Below are 21,300 nucleotides of genomic sequence, written 5' to 3' on the forward strand. Positions count from 1 at the left end.
GATGGGCCCGTGGCTGGATTGGTAAAGGGCAGAGAGCTCCAGTCCGACTCAGACGCCAGCAAGGTGGAGGTGGAGAACTGGTTTGGGCTGGTATCATCAAAGATGAGCTTGTGGGGCCTTTTCGGGTTGAGGATGGAGTCAAGCTCAACTCCCAGTCCTACTGCCAGTTTCTGGAAGACACCTTCTTCAAGCAGTGGTACAGGAAGAAGTCTGCATCCTGCATGAAAATCATGTTTTTCTTGAAGGACAATGCTCCATCACACGCGTCCAAGTACTCCACAGCGTGGCTGGCAAAAAAGGGTATAAAAGAAGAAAATCTAATGACATGGCCTCCTTGTTCACCTGATCTGAACCCCATTGAGAACCTGTGGTCCATCATCAAATGTGAGATTTACAAGGAGGGAAAACAGTACACCTCTCTGAACAGTGTCTGGGAGGCTGTGGTTGCTGCTGCACGCAATGTTGATGGTGAACAGATCAAAACACTGACAGAATCCATGGATGGCAGGCTTTTGAGTGTCCTTGCAAAGAAAGGTGGCTATATTGGTCACTGATTTGTTTTTGTTTTGTTTTTGAATGTCAGAAATGTATATTTGTGAATGTTGAGATGTTATATTGGTTTCACTGGTAAAAATAAATAATTGAAATGGGTATATATTTGTTTTTTGTTAAGTTGCCTAATAATTATGCACAGTAATAGTCACCTGCACACACAGATATCCCCCTAAAATAGCTATAACTAAAAACAAACTAAAAACTACTTCCAAAACTATTCAGCTTTGATATTAATGAGTTTTTTGGGTTCATTGAGAACATGGTTGTTGTTCAATAATAAAATTAATCCTCAAAAATACAACTTGCCTAATAATTCTGCACTCCCTGTACACATACAAATACATTCCCTGTACACCTTGTCATATACCATATTTCTTTAAATTACTGTAAATATTTTTTAATGATAATAATATTTGACATTTAATGTACTGTATATATAATATATATATATATATTATTATATATATATATATATATTTATATATGTATGTGTGTGTGTGTAAATACTTTATTTTAATATATTATATGTATTTTATTATGATTTTATTCTAGCCCTAACACTTGAAGCTTCAGGTCTGCAATCGTGCTAAATTGTGTCTTCATGTGCAACACATAACTTACCACTTGTAATATTAGCGATCATATCTCTCCCTGAGCTATCCTTTGAAAGTTTAGGACACTCTAAAACAATTTATGTGATCTAATATTCTCTGTTAAATGTATTTTTCCATTGACTTGTGCACTATTCTTAGTACTGGGTTATGGTATGGATATTATACCCTGATCTATCAATAGTGCTCCACTTGTAATCTAGGCCATAATTAAATAATAATATAATATATTTTTTATGTGGACGTCTAATTTTGGATTTCCATGCTTTTTAAACCTTTGATTGCAAACGTAAACCCTGGTATAAACATACTTTTTGCCATTGAAAAAAATAATGGCTATGGACACTCACCTTTGCGGCATATGGGCAGCGGATCCTGTTCGTCCGCTGCCCATATGTATTATTACATGCTCTTCTTACATAGCTGGAAGCAGGATCGCATGTGCAAACCTGCACCGCAAGGGCTCTAGCGCAGCTTACGCTGCTTAGTACATGGGCCCTTAGGGTCCAATTATCAAAAACTCTCAAGCTAAAATTTGCTTTGTAAAAATTGAGACATCATAGATAATCATGCCAGATCACTTTAGAGAATTGGGCCCTTAGTTACAGCAACAGTTGGTTATGGCTTTTTATTTCTTGTACATAAATATGCAGTAGGAGATACTGGAGTTCTGTGAAAACGTATTTACATCATGGACATTGTGTTCAATTAAACATAATAAGGGTTTTTTTTAAAAGATTTACTGCATGTGTTTTCATTTTAGAATATGAGAAATGATTGCAAAGTGTCCTCAGCTATAGAGCAGTTGACTGCTAATGTTGTATTGTTCAGTTAATGTTTGTGAACATGTGCTATGACATGGTTGGCACTGATCCCACATCTGTCTCACAGCTGTTCTGCATCATGTGAAGTATTAAGGATTGTCTTTAGTGCCAGCTAGAAAAAAAATCTGCTTCTGCTTATCTCTCCTTATTGGAGAACACGTTTATTGTTAAATGCCTTGGTATAAAACAGTAATGAAAAGGGCTATTACAGATAAGACAATACACATTTTTATTTTTATCATATCACAGAGTTTAATATTTCTGAAAGTGTTTGTACCTTCCATAATTTGAAGGGACATGACATGAGATTTTAAGAGACCTCTCAAAGTTACTACTATCAGCAATTTTACTTGTTGTATCCTTTGTTGAAAAGCATCCTTAGCTAGATAGACAGAGGAGAAGCAATGCACTGCTGGCTGATGATTGGTGGCTACACATGTCTCGTATCATTGGCTCACTAGATATGTTCACAAAGGTCCCATTAGTGCATTGCTTAAGTTATAAAGAAAATTTTGTGACATAAATATATTGGAAAGTTTTTTTTTAAAATTGCATAATCTATATGAATGAAATAAAAATTTTGGTTCTGAGCGGACACAGCCGGTGCACCAATCAGCAGTGGCAATTGTGTTGTGCCGGTGCCATTGCTGATATGTTCACCTACCATATCCGCTAGGAATCTGCAGTACTCTGTAGCTCCTAAGCAGTACATTAACTATGTGTTTAACCCCTGCCCTGACACAACCAATTGCTTGAGTGTAGAGATTGTCAATCACCCGGGTTGAATGAGCCCAGGGTCATTTTCATGGAGAGGGTTTATGGAGCAGCGGGTCCAACCACTGCTTCTTAAATATCATTTGCATCATCTAAATGAGCGAGCCTGCAAACATTTGGGAATTTTGGATCATGATAAAGCTAGACTTTAAAATTTCTGACCATACAGGTAAAATTCTAAGTCATAAACCTATCTACAATCTTAAATCCAAACATCGTATATGAGCCCACTGACATATTTGAGGGAAAAATGAAAAAGGTGAATCATCGTCAAAATCAAAGTTTAAGTTTCTCCCATTTAAATATCTCAAAAAGTGCTGAGCAAATTGACTTTTCAGAGTACATTGAAATGATTACAAATTTGAGCTAAACTGCAAATATTCAGGCAAATTTATTGAGCCATTGAAAACTTTTAAGCATTTTAAAGAATTGTTTAATAGGAACACCTGCTTATAAAAGCAGCTACAATTTAGACTTGTCAATCCCTTTAATGATAAACCCTGTTTATCATGTGCTTATTATGCTGGATTAGATGAACATATTGATTTAAGTAAACTGGTTGCGTATTTTTGGAGGTGTATTATTCTTTTCAATGTTGAGATAAAAAAATGGATTACCATGGCCTATAGAAAAACAATGCACCATTCTTGAACATTGGAATGAGGCATGCATTTAAATTGTATTGTCTAGCGGTGATTTTATGTGATTTGGGAAAACATGGGCAGTAATTGCTGAATTATAAAGCTAAAGTAGGCTTAAATTTGCACATGCTCAGTAGAAAAAAGATGAGAAAATAAATAAAGACATGCTCATTAGTGATTTCCCATAGCTCTCCTCAAAACTACTCTATAGATTAAAATGTAATTTTAATAGAAAGTTCACACATGAAGCGTAGTTGACTATCACATGTAGACTCTAATGCACAATGCATTCCTTTCACTGTCTTCTGTGACCATGTAAACCTTTGTAATCAACCATAGAGACAGTCCCAGATTATCAGCGTGGAAAGGATGACAATTATTTCCATGCACGGCAGACTTCCCAACATTTTCTGTTGAGCATCCAGGGCAGAGAGTCAGGGGGGGCTAAGTCAGGGCAGTGACATGCATTGTCACTACACACTCTGCATCCTTACTGGATACAAAGCATGTACATTGTCACTATACAAACACAATATCCTAAATGCCACACAGCATTCTCATTGTCCCTATACACTGCTCGCACACCCTCTGTGATAGGAAACGCTATGCCATTTATTTTATTTGCTTTACTTGATCACAGTTGTTCCATATGACTTAATGAAATGGTTTTTTTTAATGGATTTTCTTAATTGAGGGAGGGGGTATCAACTTTTTGCATTTTGCAATTAATTCCATCTTTTTTTTCAGAATAAGGTGGTACAAGCCTTTCCTTGTAACTTGAAAATCCTTCATTCCAAGAAGTCTATCATCTTTGCACTTCAAGTACTCTTAAACCTTACACTGCATGGTAGTCCAATACGATAATCATTGCACTTATATATATAGCAATGATTAGTAAAAATTAGCATGCTGTCTTTCTTACACTAGTGCAAAATCTGAGCCCATGGCAGTCATGGATATTTGTTGGTTATGTGAATTTTTAAACCTAAAATAGTTAATTTTTAAGTCAAATTCTAATAGCACATCAGGAGAAGGAGTAATGTAGGAGGATTTGTGCATGACAGACAAAGGATGCCCAGCAGATACTGTTGGTGACACTGTGATGGGATACCAAGTAGGTACAGCAGGCACAGCTGGTTTGAAGAACGCTGTCTAGCAGAAACAGGATACTCAGCAGGCACAGGACACCCAGTGGGTACTGTTGGTGAGACGGTCACGGGATACCAGGTAGATACAGCAGGCACTGGTGATTTGAGGAAATTTATTACTGGTATAGTAGACACAGGATACTCAGCGGGTACTCTTGGTGATACTGTCACAGGATACCAGGTCGGTACAGCAGGCACAGCTTCAGGAACAAGCTGAGGATATACATGTATCAGGTAAGTATGCTTGGTCTTTCTAACAAGACGAGCATACACTGGTATCGGGTAAGTATACTTGGCTTTCAGGAACCAGAGAGCATATGCAGGTGCAAGGTAAGTATTCTTGGACCCTGGAATAGGGTGAGCATATGCAGGTATCAGGTAAGTATGCTTGGTCTCTGGAACAAGGTGAGCATACACAGGTATCAGTTAAGTATGCTTGGCTTTCAGGAAGCAGGAGATCATAGTCAGATACAAGGTAAGTATGGCACAGTTTTATTTAAGTTGTGCAACAAAGATCTTTTAGCTTTTTAAAGATGCCTTATCTCAGAATAATTATCTTATTTATACTTTAAAAAAAAAAAAAATACCAAGTAATCTTATGGAAACTAATTTGCAGCAAAACATTGGTACATATCTCCCCCAGGATAACTAAAGTGGAAAATGTTAAAAAAAAACAACAACAACAACAACTAACAGTAAGAATGTATGACTGTGTAAGGGAAATTCAACATTACGCTATTTAGTCTTACAAAAAACAAGCATGCTAATTAATCTAAACTACAAAAACATTTCAAAATGGCATTGGGAAGCTTTGAAAATAATCAACTTGCAAAACAATAGCAGTGATTGATTGCTCAGATGTGGCTGCCAACTTAAATACATTGGCAGGACTAAAAGTGTTGTTAAAGAGAGAGTTTGTAACATGCCAGGGAGATTGACAATGGCAATGACTCATTGTTAGTGAAAACATGGAAATTAATTAATTAATTGTAACGGGCAGTGGAACCAATAAGTAGTGTAAAAAAGATTATGATTTACAAGAATTTTATATATAAACTGTTTTCAGTCTAAGGACTATTGTCCACAATGTGACCCTCTATTACTTATTATCAGACCTCCACTTATTACGCCAGAGCTCTATTTTACATTTCCCCAATTTATCTTATATATATTTTTGCATTGAATCTTTATTTCTGAATTTGTGTATATATGACTTGTATGTTTTGTAAATAATTATCTATATTATGCTTATATCTAATTAAATTATTTCTGGTTTGTAAAGTTTTTCATGTCCTGAAATGGAAAAAACATACATACAAAAAAAAAAAAAAAGGTTTCCTAATCAAGAATAATATTACATCTTATTAAAGAAAGTGTGTATATATATATATATATATTATATATATATATATATATATATATATATATATATATATAATGATGCAATTGTACCTAATATTAAAAAAAATTATACTTTTGTTATAAAACATTGCCCCTATTACAATCTAGTAGAGATTTGAAAGTATGTAAAGCATATTGGCCTCTATTTATCAAGCCGTCAACTTACCTGCATTCGACGGCACCAATACGCTTGCCTAATATCGCCTAACATCGCTGCCGTGGACCTGAATACGTTCTCCAAAATTATAAAAAAAGCTGTCAAAAAGCTGCGCACCAAGTATGTCACTAAACACCCACACTATACTAAACTGTTTGCCCCTATCCCGCCGCTCATGGAGCCCACCGCAACTAAATACAGTTATTAACCCCTAAACCGCCGCTCCCTGAGCCCACCGCAACTCTAATAAATGTATTAACCCTAAACTGCCGCTCCCGGAGCCCACCGCCACCTACATTATATTTATTAACCCCTAATCTGCCCCCCCTACACCGCCACCACCTACATTATACTTATTAACCCCTAATCTGCCACCCCCTACACTGCCGCCACTATATTAAATGTATTAAAACCTAAACCTAAGTCTAACCTTAACCCTAACACCCACTAACGTAAATATAATTTAAATATATCTAAATAAAATTACTATCATTAAATAAATTATTCCTATTTAAAACTAAATACTTACCTGTAAAATAAACCCTAAGATAGCTACAATATAACTAATAGTTACATTGTAGCTAGATTAGGGTTTATTTTTATTTTACAGGCAACTTTGTATTTATTTTAACTAGGTAGAATAGTTACTAAATAGTTATTAACTATTTAATAACTACCTAGCTAAAATAAATACAAATATACCTGTAAAATAAAACCTAACCTATGTTACAATTACACCTAACACTACACTATAATTAAATTAATTACCTAAATTAACTACAATTAAATACAATTAAAAACAATTATCTAAAGTACAAAAAAAAACAAATACTAAATTACAGAAAATAATAAAATAATAAAAAAAATTTAAACTAATTACACCTAATCTAATCCCCCTAATAAAATAAAAAAGCCCCCCAAAATAATAAAAAGCCCTACCCTATACTAAATTTCGAATAGTCCTTAAAAGGGCCTTCTGCGGCGCATTGCCCCAAAGTAATCAGCTCTTTTACCTGAAAAAAATAAGTACAATACCCCCCCAACATTAAAACCCACCACCCACACACCCAACCCTACTCTAAAACACACCCAATCCCCCCTTAAAAAAACCTAACACTAACCCCTTGAAGATCACCCTACCTTGAGAAGTCTTCACCCAGCCGGGCCGAAGTCCTCCACGAAGCCGGCAGAAGTGGTCCTCCAGACGGGCAGAAATCTTCATCCAAGCTGGGCAGAAGAGGTCCTACAAACGGGCAGAAGTCTTCATCAGGGGGAATCTTCTATCTTCATCCATCTGGCGCGGAGCGGCTCCATCTTCAAGACATCCGTCGCGGAGCATCCTCTTCTAACGACATCCGACGACTGAATGAATGGTCCTTTAAATGACGTCATCCAAGATGGCATCCCTTGACTTCCGATTGGCTGATAGAATTCTATCAGCCAATCAGAATTAAGGTAAGAAAATCCTTTTAGCTGATGCAATCAGCCAATAGGATTGAGCTCGCATTCTATTGGCTGATTGCATCAACCAATAGGATTTTTCTTACCTGATTGGATATTCTAGATTTGACCCTCAATGTTGTTCCTTACTTTGTTACTTGACATCTGCCCTGACTTTGCACTTTTTCCTTACCTTTCCTCTGCCTTTTCCTGTCTTCACACGTATCTGTGCATTTCTGTTCTCCAGTGCTTGCTCTGTCTAGCCCTGACATGGATGATCTTCCTACTCCAGATGTGTATTCACCGTCTGACCCAGGTATATTCCTATACCTGCTGTGTGTAGCTTTTTTACTACTGTACTTCAGTGGTGTCCAGTCCTTAAAGCATATAAGAAATACTCTGGTAACTACTGGCCTGTTCAGTAACAGAATAATTAACTAAAACTATTTAAAAGAACTTATTATTTATTGTGTCCCCTTTTCCTGTTAGATCCTAGGTTTTCTCCTTATATATCTCTTCCACTTAGGACAATTACGAACAGATATGACAGACAATAAAAGCGAGTGTGCAAACAAGGCTGTGTGGAAAGCCTATATATATAACGCAGCCTTGTTTGCACACACTCTTTTATTGTCTGTTTTCAATTTTCTCTAACTGTCCTCAGCAAAAGTAACAGATAAAGGGAACATTTAGGTTCCAACATGGCAACATCTATTACTTTATAGAACTAAACTACTTTATAAAAACTAAACTTACACCTATATATTCAATATTTAAAGAACTAACGGCTAGATTGTGAGTTTTGCGTTATGTGTAGTGCGGTGCTAACTTGCACGTTATTGTCACCGCTCACTTCCCTACAGCGCTGGTATTACAGGTTTATAAAAACCCAGCGTTAACAGGCAAAAAGTGAGCGTAGAGCAAAATTGAGCTGTTCCAATTAGCCAATAGAATGCGAGTTCAATCCTATTGGCTGATCATATCAGCCAATAGGATTGAAGCTCAATCCTATTGGCTGATTGCATTAGCCAATATGATTTTTTCACCTTTAATTCCAATCTTGGATGACATCATTTAAAGGAACCTTCATTCGTCGTTAGTCGTCGGAAGAAGAGGATGCTCCGCGCCGGATGTCTTGAAGATGGAGCCGCTCCACGCAGAATGGATGAAGATAGAAGATGCCGTCTGGATGAAGACTTCTGCCCGTCTGGAGGACCACTTCTGCCGGCTTGGATGAAGAATTCCCCTGGCTTCATTGAGGACTTCTTGCCGCTTGGATGAAGACTTCTCCCAGCTTTGTTGAGGATGGATGTCGGGTCTTCAAAACTGTAAGTGGATCTTCGGGGGTTAGTGTTAGGTTTTTTTAAGGTTTTTTTGGGTGGGTTTTATTTTTAGATTAGGGCTTTTGGGCTGAAAATGAGCTAAATGCCCTTTTAAGGGGAATGCCCATACAAATGCCCTTTTCAGGGCAATGGGGAGCTTAGGATTTTTTAGTTAAGATTTTATTTGGGGGGTTGGTTGTGTGGGTGGTGGGTTTTACTGTTGGGGGGTTGTTTGTATTTTTTTTTACAGGTAAAAGAGCTGATTTCTTTGGGCAATGCCCTGCAAAAGGCAAAAGGCCCTTTTAAGGGCTATTGGTAGTTTAGTTTAGGCTAGGGGTTTTTTATTTTGGGGGGAGGGCTTTTTTTATTTTGATAGGACTATTAGATTAGGTGTAATTAGTTTAAATATCTGATAATTTCTTTTTTTATTTTGTGTAATTTAGTGGGGTTTTTTTGTAATTTAGGTAATTGTATTTAATTAATTTAATGTATTTAATTGTAGTGTAATGTTAGGTGTTAGTGTAAGACAGGTTAGGTTTTATTTTACAGGTAAATTTGTATTTATTTTAACTAGGTAGTTAGTAAATAGTTAATAACTATTTAGTAACTATTCTATCTAGTTAAAATAAATACAAACGTGCCTGTAAAATAAAAATAAACCCTAAGCTAGCTACAACGTAATTATTAGTTATATTGTAGCTAGCTTAGGGTTTATTTTATAGGCAAGTATTTAGTTTTAAATAGGAATTATTTAGTTATTAATAGCACGTTTTATTTAGATTTATTTGAATTATATTTAAGTTAGGGGGTGTTAGGGTTAGTCTTAGGTTTAGGGGTTAATAAATTAAGTATAGTGACGACATTGGGGGCGGCAGATTAGGGGTTAATAAATGTAGGTAGCTGACGGCGATGTTAGGGGCGGCAGATTAGGGGTTAATAATATTTAACTAGTGTTTGCGAGGCGGGAGTGCGGCGGTTTAGGGGTTAAAATGTTTATTATAGTGGCGGCGATGTCCGGAGCAGCAGATTAGGGGTTAATAATTTTATATTAGTGTTTGTGATGCGGGAGGGCCTCAGTTTAGGGGTTAATAGGTAGTTTACAGGTGTTAGTGTACATTTTAGCACTTTAGTTATGAGTTTTATGTTACAGCTTTGTAGCGTAAAACTCATAACTACTGACTTTAGATTGCGTTACGAATCTTGCGGGATAGGCTGTACCGCTCACTTTTTGGCCTCCCAGAAAAAGCTTGTAATACCGGCGCTATGGAAGTCCCATTGAAAAAAGACTTTATGCAAATTGCATAAGTTAATTTGCGGTACGGCCAAAAAAGTGTGCGGTGCCCCTAAATCTGCAAGACTCGTAATACCAGCGGTAGTGAAAAAGCAGCATTATGAGCCTTAACGCTGCTTTTTCACTCATACCGCAAAACTTGTAATCTACCTGCTTGTAATTAAAAGATGTTTCTATTATCTTGCTATAGAATAAGATCAGCTAAGTCTAAACATATTTTCAAACAAATGAATGTCTTGTTGGATTCAATTATTTTTCAATATTTCACCCACACTGGCCTTAGACAAGCTAGCCATTATACTTATGCTAGTAAAAAACTATCGGCTAGATTACGAGTATTGCGTTAGAGGCTGTGCGGTGCTAACGAGCAGTTTATGCTCACCGCTCACTTAAAGACAGCGCTGCTATTACGGTTTTTTCCAAAGGATATGATCACACTGCGCTGGAATGTGTACACCCAAAAAGCCAGTGGGTAAATGGAGATTCCTCTAACTCCAAACAACAGACATAAACCAAAACACAGCTTAATTTGGTTAACCAATATAGTACTCTCTTTGACAAAATATAAATCTATAATAAGTAAATGGCTACCCCAATATAGGTGTTAATATAAATAGAATTGATGGCTCACTGAGAAAATGTAATAAAAAGTAATAAAATACAAATTTATTAAGACAATTTCAAACATTCAGTTCAATTCATACACACAATAAAAAACAATAAGAAACAATAACCTAAATATTCGCTGATCAGGCGTTTACAAGTGTAGTAGCAATAATAAAACAAGGTCTCCCTATACAATCAACAATTGCTGAAATTTGATGCAAAGAACGAAGATCCCAGAAAGAATCAATTTGAAATCCACATCAGCAGGAGATAGGAATCGTCTGGAGCTGCAACGAAATTGAAATCCACATCAAAAGACAGGAAGAGAGCCACAAAAAATGGTGTTCATTTATTACCTACACCGTAGCGGTTCTCTGTAGTCTCAGGCTGTTTTATTTTGGCACTTGTAAGAGCGTCACTGCAATCTCCCTTCTCTTGGCGGTTTATCACAGGCACTCTGTAGCAAACAGACCAGGACCGCTCCTTGTAAATCGTGTAGTCTCGAATCAGAATCACCTGGGTAGTGGAAAGAAGTGGGCGGAGCAACGCGTTTCAGCCCGTTCTGGGCCTTTGTCAAGTTCCTGTTAGACGGAATATCCGGCCTTTTAAATACAATTATCTAAAGTACGAAACCCCCCCCCACTAAATTACAGAAAATAATAAAGAATTTACAAGATTTTTAAACTAATTACACCTACTCTAATCCCCCTAACAAAATAAAAAAGCCCCCCAAAATAAAAAAAGCCCTACCCTATACTAAATTACAAATAGCCCTTAAAAGGGCCTTTTGCGGGGCATTGCCCCAAAGTAATCAGCTCTTTTACCTGTAAAAAAAAGTACAAATACCCCCCACAACATTAAAACCCACCACCCACACAACCAACCCTACTCTAAAACCCACCCAATCCCCCCTTAAAAAAACCTAACACTAACCCCTTGAAGATCACCCTACCATGAGAAGTCTTCACCCAACCGGACAGAAGTCCTCAACGAATCTGGCAGAAGTGGTACTCTAGATGGGCAGAAGTCTTCATCCAACCGGGCAGAAGTGGTCCTCTAGACAGGCAGAAGTCTTCATCCAGACGGCATCTTCTATCTTCATCCATCCGGCGATAAGAGCGGGTCCATCTTCAAGATATCCGACGTGGAGCATCCTCTTCATCCGACGGCCGACGACTGAATGAAGGTTCCTTTAAATGACGTCATCCATGATGGCGTCCCTTCAATTCCGATTGGCTGATAGAATTCTATCAGCCAATCAGAATTAAGGTAGAAAAAATCCTATTGGCTGATGCAATCAGCCAATAGGAATGAACTGGAATTCTATTGGCTGATTGGAACAGCCAATAGAATGCCAGCTCACATTCCAATGTTCTTCACATACAAGAATATGTTCTATTTATTATTAAATAATATTTCTATATAAATATTTCAATTTTTTGCACAAATATATATTTATATGTACAGATATATATAGGAATATCTATTTAGAAATACATAGAACCATATTCTGCTCTGTGCAGGACATTGGAATTTTAAATATTTACAGTATATACCCAGTATAACACTTTATTAAATATGAATATTGCATAAATATGCTTTAACATGTTTTCATCTACTTAACTGCAAAGGGCTTATATATTTATATATGTCTATATACATATGTATTTATGTCTATATATGTATACATATGTATTTATGTCTATATATGTATACAGATGTATTTATGTCTATATATGTATACATATGTATTTATGTCTTTATGTGTATAAATGTCTGTAAATACATATATACACATATGAATACATAAATACATCTGTACACACACACACACATATATATATATATATATATATATATATATATATATATATATATATATATATATACATATCCATATTTAGACATGTATATGTATGTATGTCTATATACATATGTATTTATGTCTTTATGTGTATAAATGTCTGTAAATACATATATACACATATGAATACATAAATACATCTGTGCACACACATATATATATATAAATACATATCCATCTTTAGACATGTATATGTATGTATGTCTATGTTAAAGCCCTTTACAGTCCTTTTTTCTTAACACCTGAGACCTCATACCTTTGAACCCTTATAACTTTGAGTGTAACTGTACATTGTAATGTATATTTGTTGTGTTTTGTGGCACTTTTTTGTTTCGCAAAACAGTTAACTAGAGCTCTGAGGACACAGTAATCATTCTAGCGTAAATCGTGATTAGGCTTAAAGGGACATGGAACCCACATATTTTATTTCATGATTCAGATTGAGCATGCAATTTTAAACAACTTTCCAATTTACTTCTATTATCTTGATATCCTTTTTTGAAAAGCATATCTAAATAGGCTCAGTAGCTGCTGATTGGTGGCTGTACATAGATGCGTGTGATTGACTGACCCCTGTGCATTTTATTTTTCTTCAACAAAAGATACCTAAAGAATAAAACAAATTAGATAATAGAAGTACATTGGAATGTTGTTTAAAATTGTATTCTCGATCTAAATAATGAAAGAATTTTTTTGGGTTTCATGCCCCTTTAATACGAGTTAAAACCAAATGCTGGCAAACACCCGCAATAAACCATTTTTCACTTGTGCATAAAAAATGTCCCTTTTTTTCAAATGAGAAGTTGGCTGACTTATAGTTATGAAAAGGAGACCCGAAAAAGCTTAAATTGTACAATAATTTTAGACACTGGTTACAATAATTTGAGACAGTGGTTGCAACAAAGTTGTGAAATAATATATGACACAATTAAGAACAATATTCATGACATTTGTTCCCTGCACATTATAAATAACATCAGTTTCCTTTAAACATGAAAAAAAAAAAAGATTGGAATATTTGTGCAAAGGAAATGGAAAATATTTCTGAAGAGTCCAGTTTAAACATCCCAAGGTTATCCAAAGGGCTGGATCACTTCCAATTTAATTCAGAATTTTCCATTTGTCAAAAGGAAGCACGTTTATTTTTCTGAAAAAATAGTTAAAGAATGGTAAAATATTATAGATAGTATATTTAATAGAGAATTTGAAAAAAGTAGTAAAGTAACTAATGTACAGTACAGTTTGCATGTAAGTATTCTTCCTGTCACCGCCAATGTGAGATTGTAATGGTTGGGTTAAATGTATTGCAGAAAAAAATTATAAATATATATATATATAAATAATAAAGCAAGAAAAGCGCACTCTCACTTAAAAGGCATCCACCAGGGTGCAGGCAAAAAATAGTACAGAAAAGAAACTTGCACTCACTGGGTTTTTGAAAAAGGTGCTTCATTCAGCACAAAAAAATGTAAAAAATTTTGTGCTGAATAAAGCACCTTTTTCAAAAACCCAGTGAGTGCAAGCTTCTTATATATATATATATAGTATCATATTATTTTTTTTGCACTTGAATGTATATTATGTATATTAAGTAGACTGAAATTATTTTCAATTATGATTTATTATATAATAATATATATGTATAAATATTTATATATATGTGTGTATATATATATATATATATATATATATATATATATATATATATATATATATATATATATATATATATATATATATATACATATATATACCAAATGTTATTCTTTAATGATTTAGATTTTAAATAACTTTTCAATGTAGGTTTATAATCAGATTTGCTTAATTTTCTTGATATCCTTTGTTGACATGCATACCTGAGTAGGCTTTGGAGCATCAGTGTATTACTGGGAGCTGATTGGTAGATTCACATAAATGCTTCTTGTCATTGGTTCACCAGATGTGTTCAGCTAGCTTCCTGTAGTGCACAGTAAGTCTTTCAACAAAGGATAACAACAGAATGAAGCAAGTTTGATAATAGGAAAGTTGTTTAAAATTGCAGGATCCAAGTGAATTGTGAAAGAAAAATAAAAGGGGGTTTCATGCCTCTTTAAAAGGACAGACAACACATTGCAATTACTTTCAAGGATTGCACAACAATACTATATAAAAGTAGCCAAGAAGGGTCTCTTTATTTGGGTGTTACAATTTGTGAATGACATAGGGGTTGGCAGAGCCCCTTTTGTAAAATGCACTCATTGAAGGAATATGGATATTGTGCTCTCCTAATTATGACTATTAATCACAACATTTTTCTTTAGTCTTCCAATAGGTTAGCATATCAGCAGCGTGTGAACATTATTAAAACAGATTAACACCTTGTTTGCTGCAATTGTCTTTGAATAGCCAAACTCCGCCCACAGCTTATTTGGAGGAGCCAATCCAGACTTGTGTCTGAAAAAGACAAGTCTTGCCACTGTCATTGTTTGGCTTTAGAAAAAATGTTTAGATAACAAACTGCAACTTAGGGACATATATGTCTCATGGTTACACTTGTGAAGCCGCTGTGTGCTCGTTTAATGTTTAGGACCGAAAGATCCACAATTTTCAGGTTTAAATTACAGTAAAAGGGGACAAAATAGCTAATTAAAGTATCTTCCATAGCTGTTTTTCTATGCACAATTTAGCATTTTATATTACTGATATAAAAGTGTTTATTGTCCTTTTAATCTTAGCAGTATTCTCTTTTCCCCTCTTTTTTGGCTTACAAAAACGACTGTACTGTCCATGATTATTTGTCTATATGTCCTGGCTATAATTAAGCTTTTTATATGTCAAAGACACACGGCCTGTTGTGCCCTTTTGGGGTTCCTCACTGTGGTGTTATAAGAACAAGACTCTAGGGACAAGGCTAAAATCCGCAGTTACTAAAATGTAGTGTTTGGGTTTTTTTTGTAATATAGTTTAGTTTATTTAATTGTATTTTATATTAGATAATTGTAGTTAATTTATTTAATTAATTTATTGATAGTGTAATGTTAGGTGTATTTGTAACTTAGGTTAGGATTTATTTTACAGGTAATTTTGTAATTATTTTAACTAGCTAGCTATTAAATAGTTATTAATTATTTAATAGCTATTGTACCTAGTTAAAATAAATTCAAATATACCTGTAAAATAAATATAAATCCTAAAATAGCTACAATGTAATTATTAATTATATTGTAGCTATCTTAGGGCTTATTTTATAGGTAAGTATTTAGTTTTAAATAGGAATACTTTAGTTAATAATATTATTTAGATTTATTTAAATAATAATTAAGTTATGGGGTGTTAGGGTTAGACTTAGGTTTGGGGGTAATATATTTAATGTATCGGATCGGGCCCCAGATGTAAAGATGTCATTGTCTACACATGTACAATTAAAGGTACACAAATGTCAAAATGAAAGTTTCATATTTCAGGCAAAGCATGCAGTTTGAAAGAACATACCAAGATACTTTGATTATAAAAATGTGCATATTCTTTTTATATGCAAACATTCTGACCCCCCCAGCTTCAACTGAGCATGAGCAAAGTGCACAGTGAGTATATACCGGTACGTATATGCATTTTGTGATTGGCTGGTGGCTGTCACATTATACAGGGGGAGGGAATATTGAATTAACTTTGAACATTGCTTACTGTCTGCTTATTGTGTATTTGTCAGCTATTCTATTCTTCTGTATTTTGTGTTCCTTTAGGAGAAGAAAAGAAAGACGACCAATAGGACAAACTCAATTATATTAAAGGGACACTGAACCCAAATTTTATCTTTCATGAATCAGATAGAGCATGCAATTTTAAGCAACTTTCTAATTTACTCCTATTATCAATTATTCTTCATGATCTTGCTATCTTTATTTGAAAAGCAAGAATGTAAGTTTAGAAGCCGGCCCATTTTTGGTTCACAACCTGGGTTGTGCTTGCTGATTGGTGGCTAAATGCTGTCCAGTGTAGTGAACCAAAAACTGGCTGGCTCCTTAGCTTAGATGCCTTCTTTTTCAAATAAAGATAGCAAGAGAATGAAGAAAAATTGATAAAAGGGGTAAATTAGAAAGTTGCTTAAAATTGCATTCTCTATCCGAATCCTGAAAGAAAGAAATTTGGGTTTAATATCCCTTTAAGACATTTTTAAAACTAGAAAAGGCTTATGATTTGAAATTTAAAAGTTGGTGAGAATCTGCACATTTTACAGGAGAGGTAGTAAATACATGCAATACCTTTGGAACAGATTTGCTAGTGATTGGGTATACCTAATGCTGTGCTTAGGATTTATTAAGAACACAGGGGTCAATTAAAATTATTCATCAATTTTCTCCAGAAAAAGCTGTTTGCTTTCTGCTCCCAAAATGGTTGTTGAGTTTATAGGTGATCTCAATTCAAAAGGGATAAATTTGTTCTTTTCAACAGAAAAGCTCCTAGAAAGGCCTTATTATGGGTCTAGTACCTGTTTTTGAAATAGAAACTGGGAAGTCACACAAAACTGTCAGATACAATAGCCCATTTACACCTCTAAAGTTAACAGTATAGTACAGGTTTTTTTTAATTAACCTGCTGCATTGCAACAATGTGACTGCACAGAAGATGTTCAATTGAGGCTGCACATTCATGACCAGGTTGTATAAGGGGAAATGCCTTCAAAGTGCATTTCAAAGTGCTTTCACCTACATTATTAAATATCTAAAAGGAATTGGACCTTCATGAATGTGAGTTCAATAATGTAGGTTCAAGCACTTTGAAAAGCACTGTAATGATGGTGGTTGGTCTTGGCATGTATAAAAACCATCACAAAGGTGCAATCTCCTTTGAACATCTTCTATGCAGACAGCATCGAGTTTCAGTACTTTTAAAATACACTATAAGTACAAGGAATCTGTAATCTTCATCTTGTTTTCAGATCATGTCAAACTGGAAATGGTGCTTTAACAAACATTAAAAATAAATATTGTAAATAACAATACTTGTCAAAGATTTAAAGTGACAATATAGAGATTGAAAAATAGTGCTCAGTGTTCCCATCATGCTAACATACAATTGGTATTCAGATGGTTTAGCAGTGGTGTGGATGGAAACGGACTGCAATAGGTTCCTATGGAACTCATGATTGCACAATTCCAATTTAAATCTTGGTTATGTAGATGCCAGTACTTTTAAGAACAAAAACAACAGTGCATGTGTGACTTAGGGCTCCATCTATGAAGCTGCAGAAGCAGCTTCGGAGCTAAAGCATTTCAGGCTTATGCAAGCAGTCTTGAAATGCTAGTTAAGTAGCTATGGTTTTAAGCACTCCTTTACTTAACCTCTCTGCCACTACAAGGGTGGCAGAGTTTAATTAACCTAGATTCAATTCAATTGAGATGACTGACAAGGCCCCCTTTCAGGAGATTGGTTGCTTGAGATCATTGGGCACTGCTGCACAAGAATTTGCTCATGCAATGATAGCTGTGGACAGCACATCTTGCCCACTCACCGTGATGCTGGGCAGCAATATGTAGATGATGGAGTCCTGGTACAAAATTTCTTGCTAATCGCCTTAGCTGTACAGGATATCACTTGGTCAACACATATACAAATTTATATAAACCTAACATATGTAAATGTATGCCCTGGCCATTGTAGACACTAATATTATAGTGATGATTAGAGCTTTAATGAATCAATACCATGTATGTTACTACATCTCTACAATCTCTCCTGTGGTTATTACAGAATGTTTTGCATATGTTCCAGATAATAGACTGTTTCCAAATAGTCCTGAAATAGTTGCAATAATGTCCAAAATATGGAAAATTTTACCAAGAGGTGTTGAATTTGAAATGTAAAAACTGGCCTTGAAAAGGTGTTGAAAAGTCTCTTAAAATAGATTTTGATCATCGAAAACTTTTCAGCACCATAGTAAAAATAGCACTTTTAGTGAGGATCCAAAAACACGATCACATGTGCAGGAAAGAGCTGAAAAAGCGTTATTGTGATCTCATTAAATTGAAAAGCGTCCTTTTCCGCCGGAAAAAGAGCAGAAATGCCTCAACCAACTGTGATCAACTCCACTGTTATTAATTCTATTAGCAGATAAAATCTTTATCTTTTCTGACTCCACATTTACTGTTTATGACAAGAAAACTACCCAAGCTACAAATATTCATGTTTCTTAGAAATAGCTGTGATTTAACACAGTTTATTTTTAGACTTAATATAACTGGAGAAAAGGATATAAGTTATTTGCAGGACTTAGAAAACTCAGGGGTATATGTTAATTTTGATCATTTTTACATCTGCTGACCACAAAAGTGGCAATGATTTATTGGGCCGCCACTAGAAATTTTGGGGCCCCTGACTTAACCATTGATCAGTCCCCCCCCCCCCCCCCCCTTTGACATGTGCAATTTTTGACCAAGTGACTAAAATGTATATGCACTTTATTCTTAAGTGTAGTCAAACTTGGAAATGTTGTAAAGTTAGTAACACACAAACACAGAAACACACACACACACTTATATACTAAAACACACACTCACACATAAGGATTCACATATAGACACTCTAGCAGACACGCAAAGAAACACACAAACACACTCAGACACAGACACCCAAACAGACATTCAGCACTTGTTTACTTTGACCTGACAAGTAATGAGGTAGACTACAGTTTTGTCAAAAAAGGAGATTTAAAAAACAAAATATGGAGTTCTGATTATCTTTTTGTCAAGGAAGATGTCAACTAAATGATGACAACAGCATGCAGTGGCTAAAAGAAAGGGCCCTGAACGGCCTAAACAATAATTTAAAGGTTAAATGGTGGATTGGTGACTTCTGGAAAGGTCTCATTAGTCTCAACGTCTGTAGGAATATGTGAATAATCAGTAGTAAGGTCAACATGTCCTAAAAGGAACAGACAATGGACACTCACACACAAACTCAAACACAAACTTGCACATGCACCCAAGGAAACACCATCAGAGACAGCCTCAGAAAACACACAAAGACATAAACACACAAACACACACACACACAGAGACACCCACAGAAAACACACAAAGACATACACACACAGAGAGACACCCACAGAAAACACACAAAGACATACACACACACACACACAGAGAACCAGAGAAAATGCACAGACATACACACACCCTCACAGAGACATCCACAGAAAACACACAGACATACGCACAGACCCTCACAGAGACATCCACAGAAAACAAAGACATACATACATACACACACCCACCCTCACAGAGACATTCACAGAAAAGACACAAAGACATACACACCCACCCTTACAGAGGCATCCAGAGAAAATACACAAAGACATACATACATACACCCTCACAGAGACACCCATAGAAAAAGCACAAAGACATACACACACACCCTCACAGACATCCACAGAAAATGTACTAAGACATACACACCCACCCTCACAGAGAGACCCACAGAAAAAAAATACATACACACTCATAGAGACACCAACAAAAGCACAAAGACATAAACACAGACACCTACAGAAACACTCACAGGAGGTAAAACTTCTGCACATTGCATCCCCTAAATCAACAGCGTGTGACATGCATGATAAAAAAAATAGCAGAAATGAAGAAATCACTTTTTAAAGAATCATATTTGTAAATGTGCAAACAAAAATAATTCTGTGAATTCAAAATTGTACATTAATGATCTGGGTAGATGGCTAGATGAAGAAAAGTACTTTTGAAAGGTTGACATATGTTTGTTTTTTCCCCCATTTTCCCCAACCAAGAGCATCACTTCAAATATGGTGTACAAATGTTCCCATCTGTCAGCAGTACTTATGGATTTTGAAAATGCTGTACTCTATATGGTCTTGGTGGAACCATAAGCTGTGGTACTCAGTCTCATACCATTAGATCTGGTTAAATGCAAGATTTAGGCTTGTTTGAATGTATTTCAAAATTAAGTAGTGTAAATTAAACAGTGTTAAGTTAACCTGTCTCATTTCAAACACTGAGCAATCTTAGTCTGAGAGTATAACATTTTATGCAGATGTAAAAATTCTAGATAAAATGCCTCCTTGCATCTGGAAAGTCCTTGCATAAAGGGGCAGTATACTGGAATGTAATTAAAATATATATATATTAATAAAAAAAAACTCATATCTGCCAAAAGGGCACCTACCATTTGTGTATTGAGGAGGAAACATTTCTGCATGGCTTTAAAAATAGAATGTCTACAGCATTGTCAAATAATCATAAATACACTGCTGCATATTGATAAAAAAAAAGTGTTTTTATGGACCCCTGGCCCCACCATACAACTACTACCACACTGAAGTTACAATCCAAAATTGTAAAAAGAAATAAAAAACATTTACCAAGTAAGTCCTACATCCTCTGCAAATGAAAGTGATCTGCTGTCTGACTCACATAAACTGTACAAACTTAAGTGCCAAGTCTGTCTCACACTGTGCATAGTGGTTTAGTGCACACTCAGAAATCCTCTCAAATGCTAATGCTTTACTCCTTGTAATGACATTTCCCATAATAATAGTTGTTCTTGCCTCATGGGGCCCCCTGACCCATTGGGCCCCTGACAGGAGTCACTCCTGTCCCCCCCTGATGGCAGCCCTGATGATTTACATCTGTCAAAGTTACTCATCCATTTTATAC

This window comes from Bombina bombina, chromosome 5 (genome assembly GCF_027579735.1).
Source record: "Bombina bombina isolate aBomBom1 chromosome 5, aBomBom1.pri, whole genome shotgun sequence".
Classification (NCBI taxonomy): Eukaryota; Metazoa; Chordata; class Amphibia; order Anura; family Bombinatoridae; genus Bombina; species Bombina bombina.